At 42.6% G+C, this 12195-nt stretch overlaps 1 protein-coding gene across 3 annotated transcripts in view; it reads right to left on the minus strand.

Moving 5' to 3' along the window:
- The window catches only part of SWEETIE (HEAT repeat-containing protein), a 198277-nt gene that overhangs the window by 124081 nt on the left and 62001 nt on the right, over positions 1–12195 (minus strand). The gene's annotated exons all lie outside the window — the stretch shown is intronic.

Here is a 12195-nt window from a genome sequence, read left to right on the forward strand (position 1 = left end):
TCTTTAAGAGGCATACCTTACTTTCAAAACCTTCAACCTCAAAGGTAGAAGGTTGGGAAACATAGACCTCTTCCTACAAATGCCCATGAAGAAAAGTTGTCTTAATATCAGCTAATGTACCTCCCAATGAAAATGGGCAGCAAAGGCAATAACAATCCTGATAGTAGTTATCTGGGAAGTGGGGGAAAAAGTCTCATGAAAGTCAATGCCTTGCTGCTGAGCATAGTCCTTAGCAACAAGACAGGCTTTGTAACGGTCCACTGAACCATCAGCTCTCCGTTTAATCATATAAGCTGGTCACATCGTCATTGGCAATGGCGAAGCTGAGAGATCCATGGACTCTAATATTGAGAACCTTACTGACTCTCTACTATTACTCCCAAACGATGGCCTTTGCGGGCTCCTGATTCACAACGTCTACCCATCTCGAAGTCTCTGCAATAGCTAACTTCATGGTGGCTATTTGTGCCTCCACTGCTCGCCCAATGCTTGGGGCTGTCGCTATGGTAGCAATCTCCTTGCAAAGTTGGGGTACCTCCTGACCAAGGCTATGAATGAAACGATCCCGCTCTAACCCTCATGCACATAGGCAATGAACCTCCATGATAGTTGCTCCCATAGTTGGCCAACCCTGAAACGTACGGAACATTTCGAATCCAAAATACATGTTTTGGGGCACCTTAAAAATCCCAAATCGTCAGAACCCCCCAAAATGTTTGGAATTTAAAATGCGTGTTTTGGAGCATCTAAAAAATCCCAAATCGGAGTAGCTATTAGCATCATTTCAGCTTTGAAGATTGAACCTCTTGTCATGTGACATGAATCATGATTCAATATCTTTTTCAATTCTGAAATATGACCATTTATTTTTTAATCTTCAATGATGTGTTCTTAATTTCCTGATTTAGACTTAGTAATATGTTTCAAATTTCAAGTTCCAATTGACATATCACATGTTTGTGCACTATGTTTCATGAGTTCTGGTGGTAATAACACGTGAACAAAACATAGAACACCATTCTTGGTCAACTAAGGTCAACCCTCTTGGCCGTAATTAAGCGCTTGACCATCAGTCGAAGCGCCTTAATTAAGGCCAAATCTCTCCAACCAAGGTTGGTGCATCTTGGTTAACCAAAGTTAACCCTCTTGGCGTAAGCCAAGTCTTGTTGACAGAAGTTAGCACTCTCTGACCAAAGTTAGCGCTTTGGTTCCTTGGTTAACTGTGGTTAACCAACTTTGCCAAAGCTAGATCTTCCTAACCATGGTTAGGCTTACTTAACCGAGGTTAAGTATCTTTGACCAAAGTCAATACTTTGATCAAATAAATATAACTCTTTGAAAATAATTTAAAAAATGAAGAACTCGTTAATTATGATCAATAAATTATCAACTAGAGCTTTGACTTTGGAGTATTTACAGATTGGTGACATCCCCTCGGCTTCTATTCAGTTGACTTCAATTGAAAAGCTTCCTCGTAAACATCCAAAAGCTGTGGATGACCAGACAACATGTCTTCATCCATCCACTTGGCATCCAATGCCAAGTAATTCTTAAACTTCACAAAATATCTGTAAAATTCCTTGCCCTGAGGGCTTTTGCGTACAATATGGTACACAATCTGCTCTAGCTAAAGGACCTCCTCCAGCTCATCCACTTGTGGTGGATCCTCTATAACTGGCTCTGTAGGATCTGGTCCCTAAAATTTCTTTAGAAGACTCACATGAAAAGCATTGTGAATCCTCCAATCTCTAGCAGTGCCAACCTGTATGCAACCTCATCATAGTCACAAGAAACGTTTCGTCTGTTTCGCCGTTTCAACAGGTTTTGTTTCGTTTCGTTTCGTGTTGTCTGACGAAACGGACAAGTTTCAAAATGATTATATATATATTCAAGGCTATTGGTTACTAAGATATGTTCCACTCAAGTTTAGAGTTAACATAGAGGAAAATAAGTCAAGACACCCAAAAAGGATATAAAACACCAACACATTCTTCAAATTTATTTCAAGCTTTCAATCTTGATTCTCAAGTTTCAACTTCAGATAAATCAAAATTTAAGGATTGAAAAGCATATGTATTCTAGAATCTAGATATATGAACATTGAATCATTATAAAAATGAAAAAATTTTGTTTCAAAAAATATTTCAGGATTTGGACGAAATAGTGTTTCCTGCAGAGCGTTTCGTCCTGTCTCGAAATGTTACGTGACGAAGCGTTTCGTCGCGTTTCAACAGGATGAAACGCGTTTTCATGTGACTATGAATCTCATTACTCTCCTCTGTGACCCTGAAAGGGCCATAGTATCTGGGAGATAACTTTGCATACACCTTTTGCTTGCCCTTTAGCTTACGGAACCTAGCTTTCTCGAACTTCAAAAGCACCCAATCCCCTTCCTTGAGATCTAAATGTCTCCTATGCTTATCGGCAGCTCTCTTATGCTTTTCTTGAAACCTTTCAATTGCTGTCCGGACTTGGTTGAAAGCTGTCTGGAGGTCTCTAACAAACTGATTGGCTACAAATATTTCATCTTTGGTCCTTAGGATAGGTGGCAGAATCACCTTCCCATAGATGACCTCAAAGGGGGCTTTCCCTGTGGAGCTGTGAACTGTATTATTATAAGCAAACTCCACCAATGGTAGGTACGTTTCCCACTCTGAACCTTGGTCGCCCACGTAGCATTTCAGCATATCCAATGCAATAGAATTTGCTACCTCACTTTGACCATCTTTCTGGGGATGGTAGGAAAAAGAAAAATTCAGATTCGTCCCCATATTATCAAATAAAGCTCTCCAAAATATACTAGTCATTCTGGGATCTCGATCACTGACAATAGACTTAGGCATACCATCGTGCTTAAAGATCTGTGCCATGAAAAGCTTAGCCATATGATCTGCCTTTATGGTTTTGCAAATCGGAATGAAATGAGCTTGCTTGCTGAATCTATCAATGATAGTCCAAATCCCTTTATTCCCTGACTTTGATCTTCTTTTTTTCCAAAAAAGATTACTTCATTAAGTATGAATGAAAGCCGCAAGAGCAAGCTCAAATGCGGGAGTACATCATGAACATGCATGAAAGAAAAAACAACTCAAAAAGAGCTAACAAAAATCCAAGGTGGAGGCTAAAAATGCCACCTCAACCCTGAAATAGTCTCAGAGAAGAACGAAGATCCTCTCCGAACTTTGAATAAGGTATCTCTTCTGACTCTGATCTTGGCAAATCAAAAATGAAGTCCATTGCAATACTTTCCCACGGTGCCTAAGGCACGAGAAGAGGCATAAGTAAACCAAGTGCTTTCCGTCTATCATATTTCACTTTCTAACAGATAAGGCATTATGTGACAAACTAATGTATATCTTTCCGCACCCCTAAATCTTTTTCCTCATCTCTTGGGTGATGCATAGACAGTCATCTTTCATTAGATACCCATCTTTCAGGGAAAAATGACTGGTAGACTACCCCTCTTGTAATTGTTGTAAAGGCTCACCAAAATCCGCATCATTAGGATATTGCTCCCTCATGTCTTCCAGATCTCAATCATAAGCAAAAGTCACGTTGTTCACTTGGGGTCTTCGAGACAAGGTGTCTGCCCCTCTATTCCTGACTCCCAAAGTATGGACAATCTGAAAATGACACATTGATAGCATGTTTGCCCATTTCATATGCTTCTCGAAGAGTTTTGTCTGAGTGAAAAAGTATCTCAGACTTTGGTGATCTGTTTTAACTGTAAAGTCTACACCCAAAAGATAATGCTTCCAAGTATGGATGGCATGAATTACAGCCAGCAACTCTTTCCCATAGACTCCCAAATATCTCTCTGCATCCCAAAGTCTCCTGCTCTCATAGGCTACTACATGACCATTCCGATGCAATGCAGCCACAACACACTCCCCAAGCATCACAATCCACATCAAATGGCTGATACAAATTTAGAACTATCAAGATTGGCTCTATGGTCAGCCTCTCTTTGAGTGTGGTGAATGCTTTCTTTTGTGGAACTCCCCATCTAAAAGCTGCATTTTTCTTAGTAAGGTCATGAAGTGGAGCGGCTATGTGCGCAAAATGCCTAATAAATCTTCTATAGTAAAAAGACAAGCCTGAGAAACTACGGATTTCATGCACAGTTTTCAGGTCTGGCCATTCCTGAATGACTTGCATCTTTGTTGGATCCATCTGTATCCCATCTTTGGATATTATATGCCCCAAGTAATGGATCTCTCCTAGGAAGAATTCACTTTTCTTGCTGTTTGCATAGAGCTCGTGATTTCTCAGCTCTTGAAATACTGTAGCAAGATGTTCCTTGTGCTCTTCTTCGGACTTAGAAAAGACAATAATGTCATCCAAGAAGGTACCTATGAACTGTCTGTAGGGTCGGAAGATACGATCCATCATCCTATTGAAAGTAGCTAGGGCATTAGTCAATCCAAAAGGCATCACCAGAGACTCATACAACCCAAAAGTAGTGCAGAACATTGTTTTATGCACATCCTAAGGCTGTATCCTCACTTGGTGATAGCCACTCTTTCAGTCTATCCTGCTGAAAACTGAAGCCCCATTTAATTGATCCAGCACATCTTCAATGCGTGGAATGGGGAATCTATTATTGATGGTCATTTTGTTTAGTGCGCGGTAATCGACACACATACGTAATGAACCATCTTTCTTCTGTACAAGCAGTACACGGGAGCAAAAAGAAGAAGAACTGGGCTGAATCAGCCCCTTGGACAACAAGTCCTGCACCTGAGCCATAATCTCCTCGCTGAGTTGCACTAACTCTATATGGGGGCCTATTAGATGGCTCACTGCCAAGAATGAGTTCTATGCCATGATCTTCACGTCTTTCAGGGAGTAACTCCCCTGGCAAAGCGTCAGAAAAGAAATCTTTTCAAGAAACTGAAATTTATTTTGATCTGCCTCACTTATTTCAGCATGCATTTCAATCTCTCTCTCTTTTACAAAAACCATGTAAGCTGAAACTGCAGACTTTATTTATTTTCCAACGAAACTGTTTGATACAATGGCAATAGTTTCCCCTCTATTCCTAGCAACCACACGCTGTACTTTGCCCCTATGTACAAACTCTAACACTCTCTCAAGAAGAGTCAACTTCACCGCCTTGCGACGGAACCAAGGCATACCCAACACCACATCATGATGTTTCAATGGAGAGATAAAGAAGTGTTCCTGATCCACATAACTCTGTACATGAAGACGGAGCTTCCTGACTGGCACAAGGTTCCCACAGAACATTTGGTCAACCTCCAGAGCCCTGGCCAACTCCTCCATCTTTATTCCCAGCCTCAAGGCTAAATCCTCTAATATAAAGTTATCTGTAGCCCCTGGATGAAATAAAATTAGTGCTTGTTGGTCTCTGATCTTGCCCCATGATAGCAGCAATTCTCGTTCCTCTGGGTTTGAAACACGACCCAGTACATCAGGAATTCCTCCCGCCATTGGTTTATGCGGTCCTTGTGACTTCTCTACCTCCTTTTCCTTCAGAGTTGAAGGCATTTCTAGGCATTGGCAACCACATGTCCCTCTTTGCCGCATCTGAAGCATTTACCCTCTTTCCTGAAAGTTTCAATCCGTTCAGGGTAAACTATGGTCTTCCCTTATAGGGCCTTTGTACTTGGTTTCCCCTCGGCTTCTGAGGCTGAAATCCGCTCTTCTGAGCCTTGGAAAACTCTCTTGTTTCAGACTTGGGGGTCGCTAACTTTTTATCCCCCGGTATCTCTTGTAGTGAAGGGAAGGCGCAGTAGTAGGATCTTGCATATATATAAGATTAGCCACATTGGCTGAATACATAAGATCTGAAATATCTTTGATATCCTGAGTGTTCACTTGGGCATGTATCTTTGGAGTGAGTCCTACCCGATACTTCCTGAGTTGAGTCTTGTCAAAGATTTTCTTGAAAGGTGAAACCTATAAATACAAGTCCCAGAATTTCTGATTATAAGACTCAACTGTATCTTGTGCATCCATATGCATACTTTCCCAACCAAGGAGGACATGGTCCCGAAACTGCTTGGGAATGAACTGTTTATAGAAGGCTTTCTTAAAGCCCTTCCATTTCTTGGGAGATGTATAATTAGCAGTTTGGGCTATCCACCATGCACTGGTTGTTCTAGTCGAATGCAAACCAACCATACAAAGTTTCGAGCACTCGCTAAATTTTCCAGACTGCAGGCAACATCAAATTGCCTTATGAATTGCATTGCCTTCTCAGCTTGACCATACTAGCCATTGTGAGTGGCAAATCTCACTGACTTCCCACCATCTTTGAACTCTTTAGTCTCTGCTTTCTTGCCAGACTTCTTCTTCTTCTTCTTCTTCGGCTCTGAGGATCCAGAAGAAGAAGATGATGTCGAGGACAAAAAGGCAGAGCTAGAAGAAGAAGACGAACTAGATGAACTGCGATGATGCTTCGCCTTTTTCTTCTTGGAAAGAGAACCTTCTCTTTTCCTCTTTTTACTGTCCTTTTGGCGAGACTTCTTACTCTTTCTCGATACCTCATCTGTTGAAAGAGGAGTAGGACTCAAGGATCTCTTTTTACCCATCACTTCCTGATTTGCTCCAGAGGGAGGCTTCTCTAGCTCTTCCTCAAAGAGAGGTTGTACCATCTTGCAAAACAAAAGGTCACTTCTTGCCTCTCCTAACTGAGTAATCAGCTCGACATTCTCTTTGTTTATCTACACAGCCTCTGCTTGCTGAACCCTGATCAGTCTCTGCCATTCCCTCATGGGATGATTGGGCATGCTACTGTGGAGCCATTACTGCAACTTGTCTGAGATTTAATCTCTCACACACACTGTGTATGCAACTGATGCACTTAACCTTTGTTTTCAAGGAGAAAGTACCTCAATAAGAGGTGTATTGCATTCACACTTGTGCCGATGTCAGGCTGTCCAGTGTCAATACAATGCATAGAATCCCAAAGTTGCTTGAACATTCACTTATTGTATTGCCCCTTTCCTGATTGCTGCAGAAAGCACTCAAAATGCATCTGTTTCCCCTTCTCTGTGTACAAAGGCATACATTTCTTTTTCTTTTGCAAATCTCTGATTTTTGATGTTCTTCTGCTGGTTTTCTGACAGGAAAATGACTGGCAGATAGGTGGAATCTGATGGAAAAAACTTTCTCTGCAACTGTCCTCTTCTTTTCTTGACAGTAACTAGAGGAGTAACTAGCTAGTTACACTAACCAGACTAACTGGTTCTGGTCCGGATAGTCTGTAACTGAGCTCTAACCACAGTCTGGTTACACTAACCTGACTGGTCTCGTTGGACCAAACTAACTGGACCTCTAACCAGCTCACTAACCAGGTTAGATTAGTTTGAACCTTGGTTGCCATCATCCACAGGTCAGTCACGTCATCAGCATTGACTGCATGCCGCATCAGCACACACACGTGTCTGCCACGTTAGTTCACACGTGTACTGCAACGTCACCAGCTTAGGTGGCCGTGCCACATCACCTGCCATCCAGCACTGCCACGTGTCAGTGCACCACATCATTACCCACAGAGTGTGCCTACATGAAGATTTCGCCGCAGGTATCTCTCACACCCGACTCTCACCGGATCCATGTCATACGCACGATTATGCGTATCATTTTGCAAGCTTCTCCGTCGGGAATTCTTGTCAAGGTCTACCAAAACGCACCCCGTCACCGGATCTAAGAACCTGCGCAAGAGCAGCGCTCATAATTCGCCTTCATGTCACTTGAAAGTCTGGCGTTGCCCCACTGCCTTTGCCATAAGACCACATCAAATTGTTCCTCCAATGGCGCACACTCTGCGTAGACTTCTCTATGGCACCAAATAGTTCCACCGGTGCTCACGCAAGGCAAAAAGTTATCTTTCTGTAAGCAATTTTAACGCCATAGCATAGCCTTCTCGAGCGCTATCGCCTTCACCAGGGCATGCAATTCGACGCAGAAAGCCCAAGATCACCATGAGTGTACACGCAATACCCAGACAGTTACATAGCTCGTGATCGCTTCCATTTGCTCTTACTCTCTGTCAGAGGCGTCCTTATGCTGTCATTTTTTTGTCTTGGTCATGAGGCCCCAAGCCTACCAGCCAACACCCCTTGTGTCCACACTATCGCCAGCGTATCCGGAGCCTCTGAAAAAAATTGCCTTAGGTCACCATACGCTTTGCCTTAGTTCACGCCTTGCTACTAGATCGTCACAGCCTAAGGAGGCCATGAGCCTTGTCTCTGATTCCAATTGAAACCTTTATTACAGCAAGCTCCATTCTTCATTTACTTGCAAACTCTTCTCAGAGACTCTCTCTCTCTCTCTCTCTCTCTCTCTCTCTCTCTAGCACAATAGTAGAGGCAAAATTGAGTGCTTGGGCAGAGAAAGAAAATAAAAGAGCAATGGGACAAGCTGGTTTCAGACCAAAACACTGTACAGTGGATCACCTAGTCACTCTCCGAGTTTTGATGGAGGAAAGCCGCCTCAAGGGGAAGCCACTCTTCTGTTGTTTCATTGACTTTAAGAAGGCATTTGATACAGTGCCTAGGGATGTGCTATGGGAGAGAATGGAATGCATAGGGGTGCCCGAGGAAATAAGGTTTGCTGTCTTTAGACTTTATGAGAAAGTAAAATGTCAACTAAAATGTAAGGATGGGATGTCACAAGAGTTCTATAGTAATATGGGGGTAAAACAAGGATGTCCGCTCTCACCCACTTTGTTCGGCCTATGCATTGATAGACTTGAGGAGTTGGTGAATGAAGAAGCATGTAAAGATGAGTTATACAGCCCTCATCTAGCAGGTCTTGTGATTTGGTTGCTTCTTTACGCAGATGATGTGGTTGTTTTCACTGATAGTGAAAGTAAGATGCAAAAAATGATGGATATCTTCAGCATATTTTGTGCAGAGAGTGGGATGGCTATTAATGTCAACAAAACTAAACTCATGATAGTCAAGACTATACAGCCAAGCAGCCCCCTCCAAATCTTATATAAAGGACAACCCATTGAGACAGTGCACTCATTCAAATACTTGGGTATTGAAATCCCCGCCAATAATAGATGGAACAGCTGTGTGCAACGGAGACTTGATGCAGGATGGGCAAAATACTTCCAATTTGAAAATGAGTGCAACAATAGCAATACGAGAAGGTGGCAAGTACGAAATATGATCTTTGGGGCATATGTGATACAGACAGTACTCTACGGAGTAGAGGTATGGGGTGGAAGTATATCTCCATCAACGTGGAATGAGATAGAGAAAATGCAAAAGTCTTTCATTAGGAGGCACCTGGGCATCAAGGCTACTACACCATACTCTTTGTTACTCCTAGAGACAGGATGTATACCCATAGAGCTACATGCTCTGAAGAGAGTACTCAGATACATCACAAAGGTCAAGTGCATGGATAATGAAAGGCTACCAAAGAGAGCATGGAATGAAAGTCAGAAGCTTCAAAAGACAAACAAGGGCAAGATTTTGACATCCGGATGGGCACAGGACCTAAAAAAATGGTTCAAGAAGTGGGAAGTAGAAGAGTATTTAAACTACTCTTCAGAGGAGATTGATGAAGAGGCTTTTCATTATGACCTGCTGAATGCACTACACAGGAAATGGCAAACAGCAGAAAACAAAGATAAATTTGAGTACTATCGCACATATATCAACCCCGAATATTGGTCAATTTATACAGGAAGGGAGACAACAACGCAGAAGTACATATGTACACCTATAGCAGTGCATAAACGGAGGGCTTTAGCCTCACTTCGCACCCGATCACACCAGCTGCAAATAGAAACAGGGGGATGGAAAAAGATGCCAAGGGAGAGTAGAATATGCCAACTATGTGATCAAGGTATGGTTGAAACAGAAGAACACATGGTAATGATATGCCCTCACTATGCACACATTAGGGAAGAGTTCAATCACCTCCTTGAGGGACATAACAAACTGGCTGATTTGCTGCATAAAGGGTCACCTTCAGCTTTAGGAACATTTGTGTATAAGCTCTTCAAGCATAGGAATCCACCTGAATCCTAGAAGGTGGTTTCTCTTTCCACCCTCCCATCTTCGGGAGGAGCTTTCATGTACTTGTGATATTGTATTGCTCAGGTCCCATAGGCCGGTTTTGGTCTTCAGAGGACGATAATATATTCTTCTTCTTCTTCTTCTTCTCTCTCTCTCTACAGACAGCCAATTATGGACTGGCCTACCCTCTCCTCCAAGTCCCCCTCAACTCCTTCAACCTCCATCAGGACTTGGTACTCTATAGTTACTCCAATGGCACCCTCTCCGTATGCGCGCAATTATCAACGAAAAGGCTCCAAACCACCCATCCTTGGGCAATAGGATCATATTTTTTATCTACAGCAAGTAGTGAGAGAGCTCCGATTGGAACGAGCAGAAGTAAAAGCTCGACTTCACATTCTGGAAGGGCCTACTAAGCAGGTAGTAATTGATGAGGCTGTAAACTCTTGTAAGGACTCCTCCCCTACCCCACAACTAGTCTCTACAATCAAATATCTTGTTCACATTGAAGTACAAACTGCTAAGAAGGAAGTGATTGTGGAAGTGGATACCAAAGCAAGTAAGTCTGATATTCAAGCATAGATTAAAGAACACGAAGCTAGATGTAATAATGCACTGAAGATTAGAATAGGGGGACTTCCAGAAGATTGGTACAAAAGAGGAGGACACTTATAGTGACATATTGACAAAGATCAAAGCAAGCTTGCCCAACATTGAATGGACAGATGATGATGGGCAGGATGACTCCAGGCCCGCTTCTATTATGCACTACAAAGGTCAAGCGATCCTTACACTGAAGTCAAAAGATATGCGAATCAAGCTTCTTCGACAATCTTACAAGCTGAAGGGTACCAAAGTATGAATAGCTGAGGAGCTTACACAAGCTCAACTCAAAAATAAGGCAACTGAATTAGCTAAAGTCAGGGCTGCCAGAAAGGATGAAAAATTGGTGGTTTACCGTGAAGGCATAGCCCTAATCAAAGAGTTTAAATCAAAACCAAAAGACTCTTAGTCTTAAACCGATGTATGGCTGATTACTCTTTCAAACTATTATATAGGTACTCGAAATATTTGGGGGTTGCTTTTGCACTCCTTGGGAGCTGCCATGCGCCCTCCCTAAAGCAGTTGTACTACATGGTTTCTTGTTGTCCCATAGACCTTTTGGTCTCCAATGGACGTTAATAGACTCTCTCTCTCTCTCTCTCTCTCTCTCTCTCTCTCTCTCTCTCTCTCCACTAGGACCCAGGACAACTTGTCGGGCTGGAACCCCCCCCCAGGCTTTATTCATTCAGCAAATCTGAGTACAAGAGTTTCAGCGTGGAAGCAGAGTTACAAAATACAAAAACCTGAAGACTTTTTACAAGAGCTCAAAGCTCATTCTTTTGGCAACATGCCAAGTGTCCAATTTCTAATCTACTTTCCTAACTACATGCCACTGGGGGCAACTCTGGAGTCTTCGAAGCACTTGGTCACACGACTGATCTCCGAAGTGCTCGCCTAGCTCCAAATTACTTGATTCTTCAGTCCTTCCTAGTACCTGCAACCAATAGCTAAAGCGCACAACCATCTCACCAATTAATGGTCAGCATTTTTGCATGCAAATAATAATCTTTAGACTAATCCTAGTCACTGTGGGCATCCCCACCAAACAAACATGCGAACAAAACATAGAACAAAATTCTTGGTCGATTGAGGTCAACCCTCTTGGTTGTAATTAAGGCCTTGACCATCCGTCGAAGCACCTTAATTATGGCCAAGTCTCTCCAACCAAGGTTGGCACATCTTGGTTAACCGAAGTTAACCCTCTTGGTGTAAGCCAAGTCTTGTTGACTGAAGTCAGCACTCTCTTACCGAAGTCAGCGCTTTGGTTCCTTGGTTAACTGTGGTTAACCATCTTGGCCAAAGCCAGATCTTCCTAACCGGGGTTAGGCTTACTTAATCGAGGTTAAGTATCTTTGATCGAAGTCAATACGTTGACCAAATAAATATAACTCTTTGAACAGAGTTAAATAAATGAAAAACTCATTAATTATGGTCAATATGTGATCAACTAGAGCTTTGACTTTGGAGTAGTTACAGCTTGGTGACAGGGGGTACGGAGGCAGTCGGGCTAGAGGGGCACGTCAAGGCTGGCACTGATACCAGCACCGATGGCGATGTCGATACTAGTGCAATGGTGGTGCTGCTG

This window comes from Dipteris shenzhenensis, chromosome 22 (genome assembly GCF_047967505.1).
Source record: "Dipteris shenzhenensis isolate YYH24624 ecotype China chromosome 22, Dip_SZ_1.0, whole genome shotgun sequence".
Classification (NCBI taxonomy): domain Eukaryota; kingdom Viridiplantae; phylum Streptophyta; class Polypodiopsida; order Gleicheniales; family Dipteridaceae; genus Dipteris; species Dipteris shenzhenensis.